The sequence below is a fragment of the Danio rerio genome, chromosome 11 (assembly GCF_049306965.1).
Source record: "Danio rerio strain Tuebingen ecotype United States chromosome 11, GRCz12tu, whole genome shotgun sequence".
Taxonomy (NCBI): Eukaryota; Metazoa; Chordata; class Actinopteri; order Cypriniformes; family Danionidae; genus Danio; species Danio rerio.
This window is the reverse complement of record NC_133186.1, coordinates 34,748,411-34,771,159: the sequence shown is the minus strand read 5'-3', so window position 1 is coordinate 34,771,159 and position 22,749 is coordinate 34,748,411. Positions and strand designations below refer to the sequence as shown.

General features: G+C 35.1%; 1 long non-coding RNA gene across 4 annotated transcripts in view; it reads left to right on the top strand.

Moving 5' to 3' along the window:
* The window catches only part of LOC141376633 (uncharacterized), a 199,241-nt gene that overhangs the window by 52,523 nt on the left and 123,969 nt on the right, over positions 1–22,749 (top strand). The gene's annotated exons all lie outside the window — the stretch shown is intronic.

The window sequence follows — 22,749 nt, the reverse complement described above, 5'->3', positions numbered from 1 at the left end:
TTTTATTTTTATTTTTTGGTTATGTCCGTTTAAAGATTCCTCTCATATGGAGAATGAAGTATGAGTCTCATCTATCAAATCTAATCTTTACTTTGTATTTCCAATTGGATTCAAGTCAGGTGATTGGCTGGGCCCTTCTACAGCTTGATTTTCTTCCTCTAAAAGCATTTGAGCGTTTCCTTAGCTGTGTTTTTGACCACTGTCTTACTGAAATGTTCACTCTGGATTTATGTTCATCATCCTGAAAATGTAGATGTTGGATTGAAGCAGCTAATATTAATTTTACAATGATGAAGGGCAGAGGGTTGCTGAAGAATAGTTAGAGATTTTAGCTGCTGCCAGGGCTTTCCCAGTCTTTCTACACACCCCTTTCTTCATGTGTTCAATACACTGTAAAATGTAATTAGTTGACCTTACTTAAAAAAAGTATGCAAACTCGTTGCCTCAAAAAAATTAAGCAAAGTAAACTTAAGATTAGTGAGTTAGAAAAGCTTGTTTTTTTTAAGTGTGCAGTACTATATCAAGTAGTACCACTAACACGTTTTTTTATGTTCATGTAACTTAATAGCCATGCTTAGTGTTAACTTAATTTTTTCATTTTGTGTTGATTGCTTGATATAAATTTAACCCCACTTAGAATTACTAAATACCTACAACTTAACACTATCAGTTCTGCTCACTCATTTTTTAAAATTCACTTAAATTAAAGAAACCAATTTCCTTTAATGGGTCTTTCTTGGACCCAAACCTGGGCAGCTGCAAAATGTGGCCTTTTCTCTTCCCCATTTATCTATTTTTGCTGTTACTATGTGATAAAGGCAAACACAACACAAACATATAATTTAAAAGAACACTCACGGGTTTGATTCAGCTCCATTACAAAATTTATTCAATGCACATTCAAGTACAAAACAGCAGCTAAACAACAAAGTTGTGGTTTGATTTAACTGTATAAAATGACATGGAAAAATATATAAAAAAATAAAATAAAAACATTTCTGTGAGCTAATTGTATGCATGTCTCCCAATATTAAACAGGTAACTACAGGACGACTTCAGTGCATGCAAAATCAGTGCATTTCTGATCAAAACCGAAAGTACAACATACTTTTGTGTCCCAAAGTGAGCAGTCCAAGGATTAAACCAAAACAAATAAAAACATCATTAAAAGTTTTCCCAAAACACAAATGTAAACAGGATAACCTTGCTAGGTTATTTTCTGACATTATCATCTAATAACATCTAACAACTCATTGCAACACAACATGGCACTATTTCCACCATTAGCATACCTGCATAACATGGTAGACTTTAATGGAATATTCTTTTTTTTTTCCATTGAGAACGTAAATAAGCGAGAACAGTTCCATGAAAGCATCAAACTTTCTCTGATAAGAGGAGAACATTAATGGCTGCAAAGCTTACAAAGTGCTATCTGACAGCCGACGGCTCTTTACTGTTCTAACCCAGAAGACTGTTCTTCAGGAGTTAACAGTTTTGGTGGGAGGTTTTTCTTTACCAGTCCAAGCATCACAGTCTGAATGAAGTTGAGTGTATTTGCCATGCATTTTGGGTATCCAAATGCAATGCATATGTAAGACCAAACAAAGGACAAACTGCCTGAGGCAAGTTTTTAACATGATCCATGAGAATACCTCCCTCCAGAATGATGGCAGTGGAGATGGGCTGGAGGTCCACTGAGCTTTGACCCTCGTGAGGACTACAGTGATGCATTCTAGGGCCTCGTCTCTCTCTGTATCCTAAAAGACACACATTCTTCAGCATTACAATTTATGCTATTCTAAAACATTCTTTTTTATTGTTGTAATGTTATCAGAGAATATGGTTTTAAAAATGTTTTCACACTGGATTGTAACAATAAAGCAAACAAAATATATTTGTTATGGTTAAACTAAAGCTAAAAAGGTCTATACATCCTCAAAGAGTGACACTGACTTTTCAACCTACAAAATACATCAATCACTGTACAAAATGTATATTGTATATTGAGCAGATAGAATTACATCTATGTCAACGCAGGTATAGTTTTATGTTCATGCAGACTGTAGGATTACAAATTTAAGAATATGTTTAAGATCTATGGAAGACATTTTCTGCCAAATTTAAGTAATTAAATGACTAAAATGAAAATTAAAACCAGATTAACGATTTCATTAGAGAAAACTGTATGCAAAATGTGTGACAAAATTGACAATGAAATGATTTCATTCTCATGGTGACAGTGCATTATCCCTGTCAAATTGAAAAATATAATGCAATTGGTGATTTCACATTTCATTTTCACTACAGTCTCGAGGCAAGACAGCCAATATTAAAATGAAAAGCCAAACGTGAAAAAGAAACTACAAATAGTTTTACTAAAGCTCTTTATTAACGCTCACGCAATAATAGTGACAACTCAAATTAAAATTGTAAATTTTAGTTTTCATTTTGATTCCTCTTTTATTTTGGTAAAGTGTGTGTGTGTGTGTGTGTGTCTCTGAGTCTGTGTTTGAACCTGTGAGTGAGTCTTTTTGAATGTGTGAGTGTGTGTGAGCCTGTGTTTAAGTGTGTGTGTGTGTGTGTGTGTGTTTGTCTCAGTCTGTGTTTGAGTGTGTGTGAGTGTGTGTGAGTGTGTGTCTGTGTTTGAATCTGTGTGTGTGAGTCTTTTTGAATGTGTGAGTGTGTGTGAGCGTGTCAGTAAGTTTGTGTGTGTGTGTGTGGTGTGTGTCCACCTCCAGGTTGGTGTGTGTGTGTGTGTGTGTGTGTGTGTGTGTGTAAAATTTGCAACAAGAAATCTGTGGAGCAGTCATAGAAACTGTAGCAATAGCAATGTCCTTAAGTTATCTGACACTAAGTGTTGGCAATGGAAATGTGTACTTGTCAATAAAATTATATGATATATTTAACCCTTTTGTTGTGCCTTGATCAGACTTGACTGCAGCAGCTCATGTTCTCAATAAAGTACCCTGCTGAAGAAAGAACCAAGTCTCCTTGTCTTCAATTCTAAGTGTTCTACAAGACCAAACTTTTTCTTATGTGCAAGTACTTACAGAGCAGGTCTTGTAGAATTCACTGGAGTCATCACCGAGTAAAATGGGAATGCCTTTGAGGACAACAGAGCGAAGTACTGTGTCGTCTGGTGTCTAATGATACATAGAGAGAGAAAAGACCAGTTAACAGAGTAATTTGCAAGGCACAAGCAGACAGGAAATAAAATAGGTTGGTCTGGATGGTCTCATTTAGAACTTGATTGATGAACTATCACACAGATCAAAAGCAAAATAAACCTACTTACCATCCAGCTCATGTGCTGCATCAGCTCCCTGAGTTTCTGGCCAACAGTTCCCTATTTTGTTTTGAAAAGTTCAATGAAACGTGGGGCATACTGGTCCAGAGCCTCAAAGAAGTCTCCCTCAAGATTCTTACTGGCAATTCTATTAAACTCAGCAAACACCTGAAAAAGTAGAGAGGAGTGGGTAGGGATGGAGAGGTGGCAGAGGGATTAACATTCCAACAAGTGTTTGGATTTCTAGTCACACACCTTGAATTTATGTTTATTTGCATTATTTTATTGGTTGAGAACAAAAATTGCTTACCTGTCTCTCTATGATATGTGCTAATTGGGTATGTCAAAGAACTCTGGCCACTGTTGTCTTAGCGATGGTGATGCTCCTACAGGCGACAGGATCTCAGTGTCTGCTGTGCTGCCCTCAGTGTCTAATGTTGTGGTGGGTGATGACAATGCTGTTAAATGGAGAGTCACAAGAGGGATGATTTTGACTGTAGCTTTTTCAGGTAAATCAGTTATTTCAGTCAAATTGCAGTTTAAAGTCATACTGGAGTGACAGTTTATCCACCAGTTGCACTTTGAATTCTTCAATGGACTGTGGTCTCTTAATTAAAGTCAACTTACTTATATCATCTTCAGCGATGATGACTCTCAGTAACAACCTCTGGTCCATTTTGATAACTGTTTGAAAATCTGAAAAGAAAGAAAAGATAATTTTGGCATCAAACCTAGCAACATAAAAAGACAAAAACACTCAAATGCAGTATCAGATTTGAAATACCAGAGCTATAGGAAAAACTAAATCCTTGCAAAAATCTAATTATCAAGCTTTTAATCAATGAACTTCTTTAAGACAAGTGAATACAGCAGTACAAAAAGTAAATGGTAAATGACTCGCTTATGTGGTTAGACATCAAGGGAACTGTTGTCCTGGGTATGATGGACTATAAATCGAACCCACAGTATCTATAGAGACAGTCCAGAAATACTAATTACATCAAATATTTGAAATTCAAAATATGCATAAAATATTCTGTATGATGAAATATACTATAATGAAATTATTTCAACACTTTTGTTGTAATCCAATTGCTCTGATGTAAGCATAACTTTTACTTTAGCATGCAATAATAATACAGTTATTAGTTAAAAATACCTTTTATTGCTGGGATTATGGAATGTGTGGATTGATCACCATATGCTTGTGCCTGGAAGGAAACTGTTAAATAAAAATACAACAATTTAGCACAACCAAGTACATGTGAAAGCTGTAACATAGGCCTATAACCCACAATGACAGCTCCCAGTATTAAAATGAACATATTATGTACAAGATGACCTTAAAGAATAATGTAAGGCACTGAGTATGCCAGCAAATATGTTCCCTATCATAGCAGACTATGATAAACTGAGTGTAAAGATCTTTTCAGACAGGTAAACACTCCTGTCTGTAGCGAACCAAGACTGATCTGGGTAGTGGGCACTATGGTAAACATGGAAACAGCACAGCTACGAAAATTGACTATGAAGTGCGACGTGTTAAATAAAATAACATTAAGTTAGTTGACTGTGGTGATATCCCCAATCATATGTCGACACAGAGTGGTAACGTTAATCCTGTTTTTGATAAGCACAGACTGTTATTGTTGGTAGCTAAAATTAGCATAGTCTTTACAGACAATTTTAAAATAAAATTATACATCCAGACTTGTTCTGATGTTCTGCCTGAGCTTACAAACAACAGTTATAAAACTCAGGAAACTCCCAAACCGCCGGGATCAGTCTGTCATCATCATGCTAGCTGCTAGTCAGTACTCGATGACAAATGTTACTGACATATGCTGACATGGCAGGTGGGCGCGAGCGACAGTTAACGTTACTGCTACACTAAAGTTTTTCCTCAATTTTAACGTGACAAAAGTCTTGAAAATAATAAAGTATTGACCAAGTTTCATCAAAATATAGTCACGTTATGTCCATAATAAAGTTAGCTAGCGTTAGCCGACATTACTACACACATCATTACTAGCAGGCACAAAACACTGGCGCTGACACAGAAACAAAACGATCTGCGCAAGGGTAAATTAAAATATTTACTCACCAAATGAGTGTGCCAAGCACAAGAATCGCTGTTATGCTGACGATAATCACAAGTGCCGTTGAAGCGATGTTTAGGTCCAGCTCAATGATATCCAGCTTCATCTACCGTTTGCAAAATTACGAATCCCGCCACGCCAAGACCCGCCTTACGAAGCAGCTTGATTGGTTGGGGATGATTGATTGATCTGCGCATGCCCACAGTGTCATAAACTTACTTTTTCTAAATTAATCCAGCTCAAGCAGACTGAGCTGGTAAGATTTTTCAACCTCAAAGTACAAGTAACTTACTAAAAGTGAGTGTTAATAGCAGGTTGATAAAAATTGATTAAGGTCAATTTAATATTTTTAATTAAATACCATGTTTGCTTTTACAGTGTACTTTTCACCTGAGTCATTTCATTTTAACCAAATATGTGAACTAATAAGATTTGTTTTCTTTGCATATATGGATTTCTTTGGCTGGTACCAACATCCAGGGAAAATATCAAGCCAACAGCACCTTTAGATATATGCTTTCTGAGAGTAATGGTGATGGGTTTAATGCTTATTTTTCCCTACTCTAGATGTAAAATTCAAAATGGTATACAATAATTACATAATGATACACACTGATATTACTGTGTTATTACCAATATGTAAAAAAATACATATTTCAATACAAGTTTTAGCACCTTTTTTATATACCGTTTTTCATATAATTTAATCTCAAATCTAACGTTAATCTATCATGTAATGTTTAATGTTTGTCCAATTAAATTTGATTTCCACAATAAATTTTCCAAAATAAACAAAGCCTAAAACATCACAGCAATTCATCCAGTAATTATTTACGCCATTTTCCTTCTCCCTTCTTTTGTACATTTCTAAACAACCTTTATTTGTGTGACAGAACATATTAAAGGCATTTAATATGTATACCATTAAAATTAGTATACCATTAAAATCTGAGACATGACATACAAAAAAAAAAAAAAAAAAATCTCTGTTAGTACAATAAGTCCACAGCTTCAGCATCCAGATGGTTTCATTAATGCCTCAGATCGGTATGATCTCTGTTCTAAGGTCAGCACACAGTCAGATCAATGACTCAGTCTTGCTCTCAGACCAGTCTTTTGTCATAAAGTAATAAATCAGTTGTACCGAAATGCTTCCATGCTTTCATTTCATTCTGTCACACGGCCGAAAAGGCTGTGAAAGGGGTGCAGAGTTTGGCATTGATCTCCTGCCAGAGCTCTCGGCCACCATGACTAGGCGGCTTTCAGGAAAGATGTCGTGAAGAGCTCAGTCTCAAATCCGAAATGTCTGGGGTTGCTTGAGCACAGAAAACTCTGTCTGTAAGGCAGGTCTCATTATTTGTGAACTAGTGTTTAGATTTGCTCTGGGGATTTGTTCACTCGCTGCAACTAAAAGACACTGTTTTCCAGACTGACGGTGTGAAGCAGGAAACTGTTTAAAGGCCTTACAAAGATATTGAGCCTTGATTTATCTCTCATGTTGGAGTGCATATACTGTATGAGAAAAAAGTGACATCCAGGACCTTAAGGACATAAATATGCCCATTGAAACCAATTAAAACTACAATATTTAATCGCAGTGCATTTTGAGCCAAGCATTATGCATTCTTTGTTAATAGACTTTTATTTTGTTGGCAAAGATTCAACATTTTAAGTATTTACAAAAATAAATGAACTTTTATGGCACTTTTTTGCCATTGTTTTCTCACATTTCGCATACAGAGCAAAATGCTATTTTTGCCTGCTTTTCAGTAACAAATGTATTAAATGTATGTAATTACAATGATGTGGGTGTATTGGTAAGGTTATCAGAGTTAACTTATCATTTAAAATGTGATTTATTTATTATAATACAATAGCAGTGATTTAATGCATACAAACTGTAAATATGTAATCAAAATAACTGCATTTTTTATCAGTTGTCATCATAACTACTCAGGAATTTTAAACAATTCTGTCATCACTCTTGTTTCAACTCAGTTGGAGTTTCTTTCTTCCGTTTCTTTATCAAAATTCTAACTTTTTTTTTTTTTTTTTGTGGGGGCAACATGTAAATTTATTATTATTATTATTATTTTTATTGTTCTTCTTCTTCTTCTTCTTCTTCTTCTTCTTGTTGTTGTTGTTGTTGTTGTTGTTGTTATTATTATAACTTATTTATGTTCAATTTACATTTTTAAAAACTAATAATTATCTTAATTCTTTCATTTTGTCCCAACACAAATCCATTTTGAGCACCTGGAGAAAACCCACATGAACACGGAGAAACTCATGCAAACATGCAAACTCAGCACAGAAATGCCACCTTATCCAGTCGGGACTCGAACCAGCGACCTTCTTGCTTTGAGGCAATAGTGCTAACCACTGAGCCATCGTGTCGCCCCCAACATTTTTTTTACAGTGTATTTCTTTGCTCTAGTATGGTAGTCAGTGGCTGCAGTTTTTTTCAAAACATATTCTTAAGGACACTCTTATCTCAATTTTTGGAATTGAGTAAACTTGAGCAATGCATTTGAGTAAAGAAATGCCACATACAAATTGTGTAAAACATGGACTAACCCAAAGGTTGGGTTAAATTTGGTACAGTTAATTTAAATTAACCTAGCAGTTAAGTTAGTCCCTATTACATCCAAAATTGGGATGAAATTACCCAGTATTATTTAGAGTGATAATGAGTAAAAATTATTTTGGGTGAATTATCACTTTTCATTTTATTTTTTTTGTACGAGAATTAAAAAAAAAGTAAATTAATAAATCTACTAAAGTATTAATATTAAACAGTTAAAGCAATGCATTAAGAATGAATGAAAAAGAATTAATAGAATTAAAAATTTAATTCGTAGAATTAAATACCATACACAGCAGCCTCTGGTGGATTTGCGAAAACTAAAATGGGAAAAAAAACGTCCCTCCTGGGACATATTTGGCGCCGTCTAGGAATGTATATAGGGGTATATATTCAGATTGAGCCTTGGTTGTCATTATGTGATAAACAAAGCATACTAAATTCTACCAATGAGATCGTAGACAAATTCATTTGAATTAGCCATTAAATCAAAAAGTTACGAATTGCCATGAGATTGTGTTGACTAAATTTGAATAACTGACACCATTTAAATTGAAACATTTAATTTCAGTTTTTTTGTAGCTTAACAATAAAACAAACAAATAAACAAAAAATTTGATTTTTACACTAAATGTGAAATGACCATCTCCATCACTCTCCCTCTTTTCTCAGATAGGATGGTTGGCAAAATCAAAGATTACCATGGGCCAACTTTGGCCCACAAGTCCTGTTTTGGGCAATCTCAAATAGAACTTTCTATTTATTAAAGAATCTTGAGGGGAAAAAAGCATATTTGCAAGTGTTTTTGTTGTTGTTTTCTTCTTAATCATAGAAGCAGATATCGAAAAGTATGCAAGGCAGCTTAATGTCTTCCATCTTCATTCAGACATATTACTCCTGTCTTTGTTATGTGACAATGTACACTTCTGATTCACCTCTGTCGGTGGTTTCCAAGGTGATCTATCATGTGTTCCATAAATGGTCTTGTTTGTGTGAATTTTCCACTGCTGCCTGCACTCATTATGCTCAGTGTTTTCAAAACAATCATTTAACAAAGATACGTTGTTTTTTTTCACAGCTCACAGTAAATCTCATGCTTTAATTGTACAGATTAAATATAGAAAAAAACCTCACCAAGTATGTGTTGCATTCCAGCTTTCCACACCATCAAAGGAGCACACAAACCAGTCAGAATAACGAGAGTTGCTTTATCGCATGTCAGACAGTTTGTTATGTAAATATCTGCTTGTGACCTACATGTCTTTAAAGCTTATATTTCAAGCGTGGTTCGAGCTCTGCTAAAAGTGTTTTTTTTTCTTTTTTACTCCCCGCAATTGCAGAGGAAACTTCAAACAAACATCTCAACTCGCTTTTTTCCCCATCAGCCGCAGCACTCATTTCCTCAGAGCAAAACACAGCTAAATATTTTGTCTCCAAAAGAGCGAATTTACATACTGTTTTGGAGGTAATGGAGCATAAAGCTTGACGCGCTCACACACAGACAGTGACTGAAATGAACTATTAGCCGTTTTCTGTTGACGCGGCCATACCTCATTTGCGTTGCATTGCGTAATTGTGTTTCATGCATATATATATTTCCCCCCTGCTTATTTTACACTAACTGGGAAGCTTTAATGAAGAAATGCCGTCTTTCTCTTAGCAGAAAAGGGAGTTTGGGAACTCAAAGGTGGGAGGATGGAGACTGAGAGGAAAATAAACTCCGGCTTACGCTAGTGCATTTATGTGGGTTTGGCAAACTAATTGAATGTACTTTCGTTTTTGTGATTGAGGGTTTTATGATCTAGAGGCAAAGCGGAGTCTGCCAGTGCAGTTCTGGCTCCAGAGACTCCGTCTAATCAAAATGGGTTTGGTGGCATAGCCCTTCAGCACCGCGATATCTCAACAGACACTCGTGGGTTTAAGCCATCTGCCCTCAATAATACACCCACCACACGCGAGCTAAAGCTCAGCGACTATACCGCATTACTGCACACCAACAGCCGCTTTAGAGTTTAAAGGCACAGAAAAAGTCCAAACCCCAACAGACCAGCTCGGAGCTTTTGATATAAAAGGGAAGCCTTGAAATTGAAATGCGAGGGAATGGAGGATTATATTGCGGGGAAATGCTTTGTCAACATGAGCAAAGTTACACCGCGGTTCTTTGATGAGCCTAGGTAAGTCTGGAGGAAACCAGGAGGAGACATTTAAGACATCAAGATCTTCTGATGTGGGCCAAAAAAGTTATTTAAATGATTTTTTATTTTTATTTTTTGAAAAGTCCATATAAATGGAAGCAAAATATTAGTTAGTAAAAGCCTACTTTATTGTATAAGTAAAATTGTAATAAACAATAAAATGTAATTTTAAAAGAATACAATGGTAGTCAAAATAATGGAATAATTAATAGTTTTAATGTTATTTAATTTATTGAATAAGTATATATATATATATATATATATATATATATATATATATATATATATATATATATATATATATATATATACAATTGTTGTTGTTGTTGTTGTTATTATTATTTTAGTTATACATATTATAAAATACATAGTATGTACATATTATAAAATAAATATTATTAATATAATAATAATAATAATAATAATAGTTGTTATTATTGTTAATGATTGCTATGTTTTAATTTTTAAACGGCACCTATTTTGTCCCCTTTTTAAGATTTAATGTAAGCGTTTGTGTCTCCAGAATGTGTTTTTAAAGTTTTAGCTGAAAATAGCGTCAGATTATTTATTAATACTTTCAGAATCTACTCATTTTGGTGTCTGACTACACTGGACTTTAAATGCAAACGAGCGGCTTCTCCCCGCCCACCGTTCTCAGTCTCACATGCATGTCTGCTTCTCATTATGCGTTGCGTCAGATAAACAGCAGTCAGTGACTGCTATTTACTTGATATATATATATATATATATATATATATATATATATATATATATATATATATATATATATATATATATATATATATATATATTTGATATATATATATTTGATATATTTGTGGAGGAGTTTATTTAAACCTTTCTGAAATTATAAGTCTCACAAATTTCGTTTGCAATACACACACACACACATTCACAGATATTAGCGTTTACTGACACCATGCAGCCGTGGTGATTGTGGCAGTTAAATTACATAACAATTTTACTGTCTTTATTACAAAAATGCTCTGTTTTAAAAACATTTTAAACTTATAAAACTTATAAACACCACAGAGAGTTGGAACAAACATTTTAATCATTTAAAAAGAAAGTTCTGTAGACGTGCAAATTATAGAAATGTGGCATCTGTCAATCAATTCAATGGGCGGAGAAAACTGCACTCCTACGTCAAGTTGTGGTGGGCCTTAAAATCACTGGGATTTGGGTCCTATTGTCAGGAAATAAAAAAAGAGACTTGTTGGATTTAAATTACTCCAATATGACTGTGGACACTCTATACACACAGTCCTGTCCAACCACCTCACAAAAGTTGATTTTTATCATAGATGCCCTTTAATGTTTTTGTGGATCATATATATGATTTTTTTCCAGGAGTAAAATTTAAAAGAAAACATTTTAATTAAAATACGTAATAAATGCCTGCATTCACTTTTATGAATAAAAAAAATAATATATGAATGAGTATGTGTTTTACATTGATGTTGAATAAGTTCTAATAAAATGTACTTGTAATTATGACTTTTGAACTGTGGCATTTGCACAAAATGATTAAGCCGCACATCTTATTTTAAAAGCACAGAAATGTCCAAAATCCAACAGATCATCATAAAAGCTTTTGATATAAAAGGGGAGTCTTGAAATTGAAATGTGAGAGGATGAAGGATCGTATTGCAGGAAAAGCTTTGTCAACATGAGCCCATTTAATTTGTATTTATTTATTTTTTGATGAGCCTTTGTAAAAAAAAAAAAAAAAGAAAAAAAAAACTGGAACCCTTTTGACGGGAAGACCCTCTGATGTACTTTTAAGACTAACCATGTTAGTACTTTGCTTCTGAAATATAAAAGAGTGAACAGATTTTTGGAAATCTGACGTCCTGTGGTGTGACATGCTGTACTTCATCTCCATAAGAATTTTGATTTCGGTTTTCTAATGAATTTACATGCATTTTTGATCATCTCATATGAAATTAAAAGATCAGAAGGAATATCTGCTTTAGTTGATAATGTTTTTGAAGGTAAAGGGTAATTTAAATGTCAACATAAGGATCGGCTTAATTAAGGTTATATTAATGAAAACAATACAAAAAAATCTATAAAAACATGCACTGGTAGTCAAAAATTTTGGAGTAAATATTTTGTATTTTAAGCTTTTAAGGTTTTTGAAAGAAGTCTTATTTTAAAAATATATATATTTATTATGTTAATTGAGAGATTATTATTATTGTTATTATTATTATTATTATTATTAATAATAATAATAATAATAATAACAATAATAATAATAATGATAATAATACTTATAATTATAATAATTATTATTATTAATGGTTATATTGTTGTTTATATGTTTTCATTTTTTGGAAATTATGATACATTTTGTTTCAAGTTTCTTTTAAGAATAAAATGCAAAAAGAGAATTTATTTGAAATCAATGTATTTCTAAGCAATTATAATTATCGATACACAATTTTATGAATTAATGTACACAATTATATACTTTTTACACCTTTGTTGAAACATTTCTTATTAAAAATACAATTAAATTGGGATTATTATTATTATTATTATTATTATTATTATTATTATTATTATTATTATTATTATTATTATTGTCATCATCATTCATTTATTGTTTTCATGATTTCCTCATATTTTAAGAGAAGCTTACTTCAAATGTATTCAATTATTTTGACTTTGAATGTTCACAGTTTGCACAAAAAAAATGAAGCAGCTCAACTGTTTTAGCTATAATAGTAATAATAATAATAATAATTAGATTAATAATAATAATAATAATAATAATAATAATAATAATAATAATAATAATGATTTTTAATCACCCTATTATAATGATTACTGAAGGATTATGGATTTTCCATTACATCATTCCATTACATAGAATAAATATATATTGCAGATTTGCCATAACATAAATTCATTTTATTTTAACGTATATTCAAATAAAAAATATTAATTAAATAGTGATGAAATTTCACATTACATTGTTCACTTCAATTTTTTATTTATTTTTTTTCTTCTCATACATGACAAATGCAAACACGTTACAGTTTATTACTGGCAGGCCTACTAAATGTAAAGCCATGATGTATACAGTGGTTACTATGGACAAAAATACAATATTTTAAAGAAAACCTTTTAATTTTACATCATCACATACGACCAGAAGTTTTTCCACACAGGGATATACACAGGGATCCCTGCTTTGTCCTTATTATATAAATAAATTCTGTTTTATGAAATAAATTCAGCTTTGGTGAGCACAAACTACTTTTGTCGAGAACCTTTAAAATCATACAGTAGTTATTCCAAACTTTTGATCCACAGTGAAGCTAAAAATGTTCTTTTGAGAGATTCTGAAATATTGACATTAGGGTTTTAATAATTAACTAAACATTCACTTTAAATTTTAACATTAAAAAAATGGTGATATCATATAGCGAAACACTTTTCTCCCATGCGTTTAAGCCAAATCGAAAAGCTCTCCGCCTGCTCTGCCTCAAATGCACCCAGAGAAGTATAGCACTATAAGTACAGCAAATTACTGTGTACCCACAGTATATCCACAAATACACATATATTTACGTACACTCCAAGAGTTGAGAGCATGCCAGACTACACATAATTGTGATACGGGCCATTGTGTGTATGTGATTTCAAAATTACAGCACCATGTCTCTGATTACCTCCTTATACAGCAGAGATCACAGCCTGTGTGTCCTTAAGATCTGTTGTCAGTTTTTTTTTCTTTCTCCTCCTCCTCTCTCAGCGGTGTATTGAGTCTGTGTTGTTGGCATTGTTTCGGAGTCGTGCCCATCACCTTCTGTAGCACCAGATGTGCTGTCCTGGAGGCCTGCCAACCCTATTGTGTTGGCACGGCGGGGTCTGATGGGAAACTGTACGTGTGTGACCACAAAGGTACATTGGAAAGTGTTCATTTGCTTAATGTACTGAAGTTTGGTCATTTTTAAATGTACAGTTGTGCAACTGATTATTCGAAAACACAAACAACACAGTTTGATTGAAAGTAATTATGCAAAAAGGCTATTTTCCATGCAAGTTGTTGTCTTTTTTTGGAAATTTGTTTTTTGTAAGGATTTCGAACAATGTTTTAAAAAATGTATTTATTTAATCACACAATAATTGAAACATTAATTAATTAATAAGAAAAAATATGAAAAATGTAAATACATAAATATAATCTAAAATATTATTTATGTAATTCTGATCTAAAAATAAATATATAAGTATTTGTTAAATATTAATTGTACAGTTTTCAGAAAATCAGATAGGGTTGTTGGTATTAAGTATTGGGAATTAAAGGTGCAGTAGGTGATCGTCTTCAAAAAGTTTTTTGTTGTGCTGGTTAAAAGTCTCTTCACATTCTAATAGTAATGATTAATGTAAATGATCTTAATGTATTTATATGTATTTTTTATATCCTGGGTGAGGCATAAGACTAAAATATGTTCATCCAATTAAAAATTGTCAGGCCGATAATTTCTATAATTTTGATAAGTAGCCCAAACCGTCTGTCAACAAACGTAGATTTGTACAACTGCACACCCCTTCACGCAGATCCACGCTAAATACAAATGCTGCTGAATCAAAACTTTTTAAAATCCTTAATCAATATTGGTTTAACTTTTGCACACCCGAGAAAGGATGACACCATGGCTGAAGTATTTTTTTTTGACAGGTAATGTTTTATTGGTTTTATTTCGATTGTTATGTTATCAAACTTATCTAAACCAGCAAATCCATCTGTTGTGAAAATTATTCTGATAATTGGTACTGGACGCTTTATTTATGCTTTGTGTGTGCACATTTCCTGTTTCCCTTTGTGGCATCAGAAGACTACCGACACACGTGTGTGTGGAAGGACACATCCTCTCACGCAGATGCAAGATACACACACACTTTTCAGTCAGCTGCTGTCTGCTTGGTGTTTACAAAAGAGACTAGAAAAATTGTGAAGCTCTACATTATATTTATTATTATTATTATTATTATTATTATTATTATTATTATTATTAGGTTTGTTATAATTTTTTTTATTGAAATGGCCAAATGTTGACTGTGGAAAGTTAAATGTGCTGGGCATGTTATTTGCCTAATTAATGACAATAAACTACTGTTTTAATTTAAAAATTGACCTGATTCCTATTTTTTTCTAATGATATTATGTAATAAATTTGTATTTTAAAAAAAAGTGTTTTTTTTAATATATTTCTACATTTTTCTAAATCTTTAGGAAATATTTTTGGTACCTCAGCTAGTGTGGTAATGATGACCATTCTACTAGTTAATCCAGCTAAAAAATAAATAAATAAAACACTGCCTAATATGTCGCATAAATTTAGTATTTAAACCTCATAATTAAATAGAAATTTTGGTGAATAACTGCAAAGTCTACTTTTTAAGAAAAAAATAAATAAACACCGCTTTCACCAGGCTGGCGATGGGCATGCACTGTATGTTGTATATGCTGGCTTTACATGTTTCTGTTCAGGGGCGGGATGATACAGGTAACTCACGATTCAATTCTGTGGCGATAATGATAATATCACGATTCGCAATATCTATGATATTCAATAGATTGTAAGAAATTTTATCAATGAAATATCACAATGTTTGTGACTGAACAAGAAAAAAATACCCATAACAAGGAAATCTTATGCATTTATTAATGCCAACATTTCCAACATTGTGCAAAGAAAAAATGCATTTGCATAATAACTCACTGCCTCCTGGTCTTAAATGTAAACACTGTACAACTAGACAGATAAAAGTGCATGAACATTAAAAAACTGTGTAAACTATGTATATATTTTATCTTTGCAAAGCAGTTCTTGTAGATTGCATTGTTTTTATTCATCTTTCTGTCAACTATCTCGTAAAACCTGAAGTGTCTCCACACTTTAGAGTGGAAACTAGCAGGTGGGTCTTTGATTTCTTTTTCATTATTTTCCACCATTCTTCTCACTATTTTTTTTTCCAGCGCTTCTTCTCTGTTGTTGTTAGTTAACTTGTGTTCTTCTGGCCGCTGCTTCCGCCACTTTACCCCTATTTACTCCAAACAGCACCCCCTGCTAACAGGATGGTAGATATTTGGTAGTGACAGTGACACTGACAACGCGTAAATTAATAATTTTGTGTAATAAAATATCGACATTGGTCATTAGTGTATCGATTATTTATTGTTACAGAAAGCACAACAATATATTGCAATATCGATTTTTTTCCCACCCCTATTTCTGTTTAATGCAGTCAGCTGGTCTGGGTAAACTAAAAACAAATATCTCCACAGCAGAAAAGTCAAATACTTTATTCTACCATACAGTACACTTGTAATGCTCATTTTAATTTTTTTGCGCAAAGCATTTCATTCAGTATTTAAATACCACAAAAAATGCCTACATGGCACCCTGTATGTTGGTGACATTAACAAGCTGTTTTAGGGTGCTTTCACACCTGCCTTATTTAGTTCGGTTGAATCGCACTAGAGTTTGTTTTCCCTCTTGGTGCGGTTCGTTTGGGCAGGTGTAAATGCAGCAATCGTACTCGAGTGCGCACTAAAAGCGGACCAAAAAAGCAGACCGAGACCTGCTTGAAGAGGTTTTCTCGGTACGCTTTCAAACGAACCCTAAAGTGGTTTGTTTGTTGTGAGAATATGATCCGAACTAAAACAGACCTAACCGCAAAAAGTACTGCGCCTTTTGAAGTAATCCAGCTGCCGTAGGCCGATGCGCTGTGCATTATGGGATATGGAGGAAAAATATTTGTTGACAGCGCTTTAACAATAGAGAGAGAAAGAGAGAGATAAATAAAGCACCTAAAATGTGAAATGTGAAAATGTGAGAGAGAGAGAGAGAGAGAGAGAGAGAGAGAGAGAGAGAGAGAGAGAGAGAGAGAGAGAGAGAGAGAGGGAAAACATTACCTGATGGATCGTTGGTAATATTTCTGCAAGATGACCATGTCGCAGTTTAGCTAAATTAATTCACGCCTCCTCCTGAAGTGACGTGTGACGCATTAAAACATTGCTTTCTAGCTATAGCCGCGCTTCATTTTTGAAATGTATAGTTTGTCTAAAGCAGGGATACAATCAGTCAGCGCAGTCTTCCCTCCATAGTGAAAAGCGACATTATGTGTCTGCCGGTTTTTTATTACTTGCGAGAGTTTTATTGGCATTTTCCCGCACGTAAATTCTGACCAATCGATAAGCAGTTTAGTAACTTTGTTCAATAACATCCAGCCAATGAGAGATGTGGATTTTGTCAGATGAGTGCATTTTGGTCCTTTTCAACTGGTTCGGACCAAAGCCAGCAGTGAGGTGTGAAAACGACTCAAAGACTGCAGAAAATGCAACAGTGTATCATTTATTGCCCTTGGTCCGGACCTAATGAAATGAACCACAGATGTGAAAGCACCCTTAATGATGTCTAAAAACACATTTGAAGTTCTTCAAATACACCTTATACTATGGTAGTATTGGGCGTCATAGTGTTGTGGTTGTACAACTTTTTTTTTTCTTTTTTTTTTTTTATCGGTTTGGTTTGAATGTCATTACACCCATAACTTTAAAGCTTAATTACTTTTACAATTTTCAAAAAATTACAATCACAAAAAAAAAAAAACTCATTTAACCACAAAATGATTAAAGATCAAAATCATGCGCCACACTTTTCAGCCATTGCCTTATTTGCAGAATTCCTCACAGACTTGTGTGCTACTAAACACAACATACAGAGGAGTGCAAATAAACGGCACTATCAGCAAGCACAAATCGTTATTAGTAAATTCCTACATTTCACAGTCCGGGTGGCGCGCGTTCACACTCGTGGACACAAGTTGAAAAACAAATCATCTCATGCACTAGAGGACACATGCAATTCCATTACATGCAGATACACTGGCGAAGGATGTGCACCAATGAACACAGTCTCCATCCCTCCCTCTCTGTCACACTCACACACACACACACTCTTATCCTTTGATGAGTTAAATCCTTTGCTGTTGCAGTCCCTGAGGAGGAAAGTGGAAGTGTGTGTCCTAAATGATTGGCCTATTTGTGCAGAAAAACAGATTCTTTCATTTGCCTAACTCGTTCACGGTGCTTTGTTGTTGTGTCAGCTTTAATTTGGATCTGTAAACAGGTTAACTCCGACTCTCTGCCTCTTTCTCTCGCCATTGACTAAGTACGCCACACCACCTAATTAAGTCTTAAATGGTCAACCCTATACTTTCTCCATTTTATGAACGGTAATTAACCTTTAACATTCAAGCTCTCTCGCTTTCATCTGCTTATGTTCATTGGGGAATCTGCTGAAATGACTGTGATGTTTATTGCTCTCAAATCACTGCTCAACAGCTCAGCATGAAATACATAAAAGTGACTATATATAGCATTTGCTTTTACGCTAATGTTTCCTTTATGAATTTTTTATTAGCTTGGTTTAATATTGGTTATATGTGCGTTCACATGGGGTGGCTCAGTGGTTAGCACTGTCGCCTCACAGCAAGAAAGTCGCTGGTTCAAGTCCCGGCTGGGCCAGTTGACATTTCTGTGTGAAGTTTGCATGTTCTCCCCGTGTTCGTGTGGGTTTCCTTCGGGTGCTTCGCTTTCTCCCACAGTCCAAACACATGCGCTATTAGTGAATTGGGTAAACAAAATTGGCCGTAGAATGTATGAGTATGTGTGTGTGAATGCGAGAGTGTATGGGTGTTTCCCAGAACTGGGTTGCGACTGGAAGGGCATTCGCTGTATAAAACATATGCTGAAATAGTTGGCGGTTCATTCCACTGTGGATACCTCTAATAGATAAGGCACTAAGCCTAAGAAAAATGAATAAACGAATGCATGTTCACTTAAAACAGGGGTGTCTGAACTCGGTCCTGGAGGGCTGGTGTCCTTTATCTTCAACTTGCCTCAACACACCTGCCATGAAGTTTCTTGTATATCTGGTAAGAGCTTGATTAGCTGGTTCGGGTGTGTTTGATTAGGGTTGGAGCTAAGCTCTACCAGGACACCGGCCCTTCAAGACTGTATATAATCCTCGAACGCAATGTGGCCTGTTTCCTTAAAACAATATAATGACTACATCTGTTAAAGGGATAGTTTGCCAGTAAAAAAAAAAAGAAAAAGTTAATTTACTTACCCTAAATCATTAGATTTTTTAAATTTCTAGTCAATGGCTATTTGCTGTCAATACAATCTGCAAAGTCAACACAAAATTTGTACCTATGGTTTCTGATCATATTCTAAGCCAGGAGTGCCCAAACTTTTTCTTGTTAAGGGCCAAAAACAAAACTTCACTGCAGGTTGTGGGTCGAAGGTAAATATGCAAAACTCTAGTACATTAAAATAATGTACTAACTAATTTTATTCCTAATGTTTAAAAATAGCCAGAAAACATTGCTTTAAATTAAACTAATTAAATTAAACTAATGCTGCAAAATAAAAATATATATAATAAATTTGTCATGTCATTTTCATTAGCTTATCCGGGGCCAGCATTCTTAGGAAAGAACTCCAGACATCCCCCTCCCCAGACACTTCTTCCAGCTCCTCTGGGGGAATCCCGAGGAGTTCCCAGGCCAGCTGAGAGACATAGTCCCTCCATCGTGTCCTGGGTCTTCCCTGAGACCTTCTTCCAGTGAGAGATGCCTGGAACACCTCTCTAGTTAGGAGTCCTGGAGGCATCCGAAACAGATGCCCGAGCTACCTCAGCTGACTTCTCTCGATGCGGAGCAGCAGCTCTACTCTGAGCTCCTCCCGGGTGACAGAGCTCCTTACCCTGTATATAAGGGTGCACCCTGCCATCCTGCGAAGCAAACTCATTTCGGCTGCTTGTATCCAAGAACTTGTGCTTTCGGTCATAACCCAAAGCTCATGAGCATAACGCCCTATTCACACGGGGCTTCAGCGTCAACGCTTGACTGAAGGCGTGTCTGAAGTTGGAGCTGAAACGATCGTCATAGAAGCGTCAGCCAATGAAATTCAGTCAGCAATAGGCCACTGTCTGAGCTGGTGTATTTGCATACAGCGATCTGATTGGCTGACGCTTCCGTCGGCGCTTGAAAAGTTGAGCTGGTCCCAACTTCTGCAGCGAGGAACGCTCCTGAAGCGGCGCCGACGGATCCACAATGCAGTTCGGCAACGCCTGACGTCACCCATTCAAAGTGAATGGGAAGCGTTGACGCTGACGCCCCGTGTGAATAGGGCGTAAGTGAGAGTAGGAACGTAGATTGACCGTAGATTGCCTTTCGGCTCAGCTCCTTTTTCTTTGAACCAAACTCCTACTCTGTTCATACAGGGACGAGACCCTTGCTTAACAGAGCACCTCTAACCCCACACTCCCACAGCACCCTCCACTAAATGCCTTGAGGGATAAGGCCAAATGCCTTCTTCAAGTCCACAAAACACATATGGACTGGTTGGGCATACTCCCATTAACCCTCGAGTACTCTGGTGAGGGTATTGTGAGCTGGTATTGTGTGCCACGGCCCGGGCGAAAATCGCATTGTTCCTCCTGGAACCTAGGTTCAACCATTGGCTGGATCATAGACTGGCATAAACTTTCCCAGATAGGCTGAGGAGTGTGAGTCCCCCTATAGTTAGAGCACACCCTTAGGTCCCCCTTCTTAAAAATGGGAACCACTACCCTAGTTGCCCAGTGCAAGGGGTACTTTCCCCAACCTCCATGCGACATCGTAGAGACGTGTCAGCAAAGACGGCACCACAATATCCAGTGACTTAAGACACACAGTGTGAATCTCTTCCACCCCTGCTGCTTTGCCACTATTAAGCTTGCATACTACCTTAACTATAATGAATTTGTTACAGTAAAAACCTCAACAATCCCATTAATAACACAGTGCAGTTCAATGGTGAATACACTAAACTGCAACCCCCATTGTTCTCTATCTGTCGGCCCCATTATCCGCCTCTTCTCAAATGGGACGGTGGGCCATATTAAAGGTTAACCTGGGCCAACTTTGGCCTGCGGGCCCTACTTTGGGCATCTCTGCTTTAAAAATATTGTTATGAAGCAAAGCAATCTATGATCTCTATAACATTACATTAACATTACATTAACATATAACATTACAACATAGAACTCGACTGCACCAAACAATTTTAAATAAGCATATCATAAGCAAAGAACTGTCGTTTATCCTAAATAGTGCGGATCACCTCAGGTAACAGTTGTTATAAAAAAAAAAATTTTAAAAAAATCAAGTTTCATCTAAATAGCATTAAAGAGGTTAAACAGCATTGAACAAACATTGAAAAATACTTTTACAGCATTTCTTAATCTTAGGAATGCACTATTAAAATCCAACACTGTGCTTTGTTAATATTAGTCAAAACACTGTGGTATAACAACTATATTTTGATTATCTAATGTTCATTCATTCTAGTTCCTTCGGGCTTAGTTCCTTTATTCATTAGGGGTTACACTACATTAACTAACATAATCTAGGTTTTTTTATTATGAAGAGTTACTGATTTTGGAGAATTTTTTTTGGTTTCGATTGGGTCATAAATCATGGATTCATTTGCAAAAATAATTAAAAATGGTAAAAACAAAATGAGCCAAAGATAGCTGTGATATATGAGACTACAACAAAAGGCCAAGGAGTTGTGAGTGATTTCACTTTTCTTTTTTTTTTCTTTTAGTTTTTCTTTTTTTTTTTATTGATGTAGTGTCCCTATTGGCCTATTACGGTGAGTCTTTGGCAGCGACTCTAAATACACCAAAAGTGGTTCGTGATTTATGCACTTACATTTCAAGTCATTTCATAGCTTTGCGTGTGGAACATTTAAGTCAGACTAAATAGTTAATTAATGGAACTATTATGAAATTATTGGAAAACCTGGAATCTCTTCGATAAAAGTCCTCTAAAATAAATGTTCTCTGCCTATAAGTGGATTTTGTCTCCTCACCTATTCCTTCCAGTAGACCCTCTGGAGACCAGGCGGCCCACCTTCAGCAGCACATAAATCACACATTTCATTAAAGGTTACAGTACAGAAAAATACACTTTTTACACACAAAAACACCCAGATGTATAGGATGAGTGGGCAGACATATGGCTTTAGTCACCGTGTGTATTTTGGTTCCTCTCTCCAGCCTTGAGAAGACAGCGACAGCTTGATGGAGATCCTGTTTTTTTTTGATGCATGACCACACTTTCATTAACCGCTTCTGTCAGAAATGGTTTGGGCGAATGTCATCTGCACCAGAATGGAATGTAGAGTGTCTTTCTCAGGTTGCCAGATTGATGGACAGACTTTTTGGCACTTGCTGGTAAAATTAGCATAGGTTATGCATCTGTGTAGTGCAGAAACAGTGGGTGTAGAATACAGAGAATGAGAAACAGAGGATGACAGCTGCCATTACATGTAAACTTTTTTTAATGCAACCTTTACCAGTGAATTGGGTTTCACTGTGCCAATATTTGTGCATGAAATCTGAATCTTAATTTATTTTAAAATCATATACACTCAAAAACAAATGGACCAAAAAAAGAAAAAAGAAAAAGAAAAAAAGTTAAGAT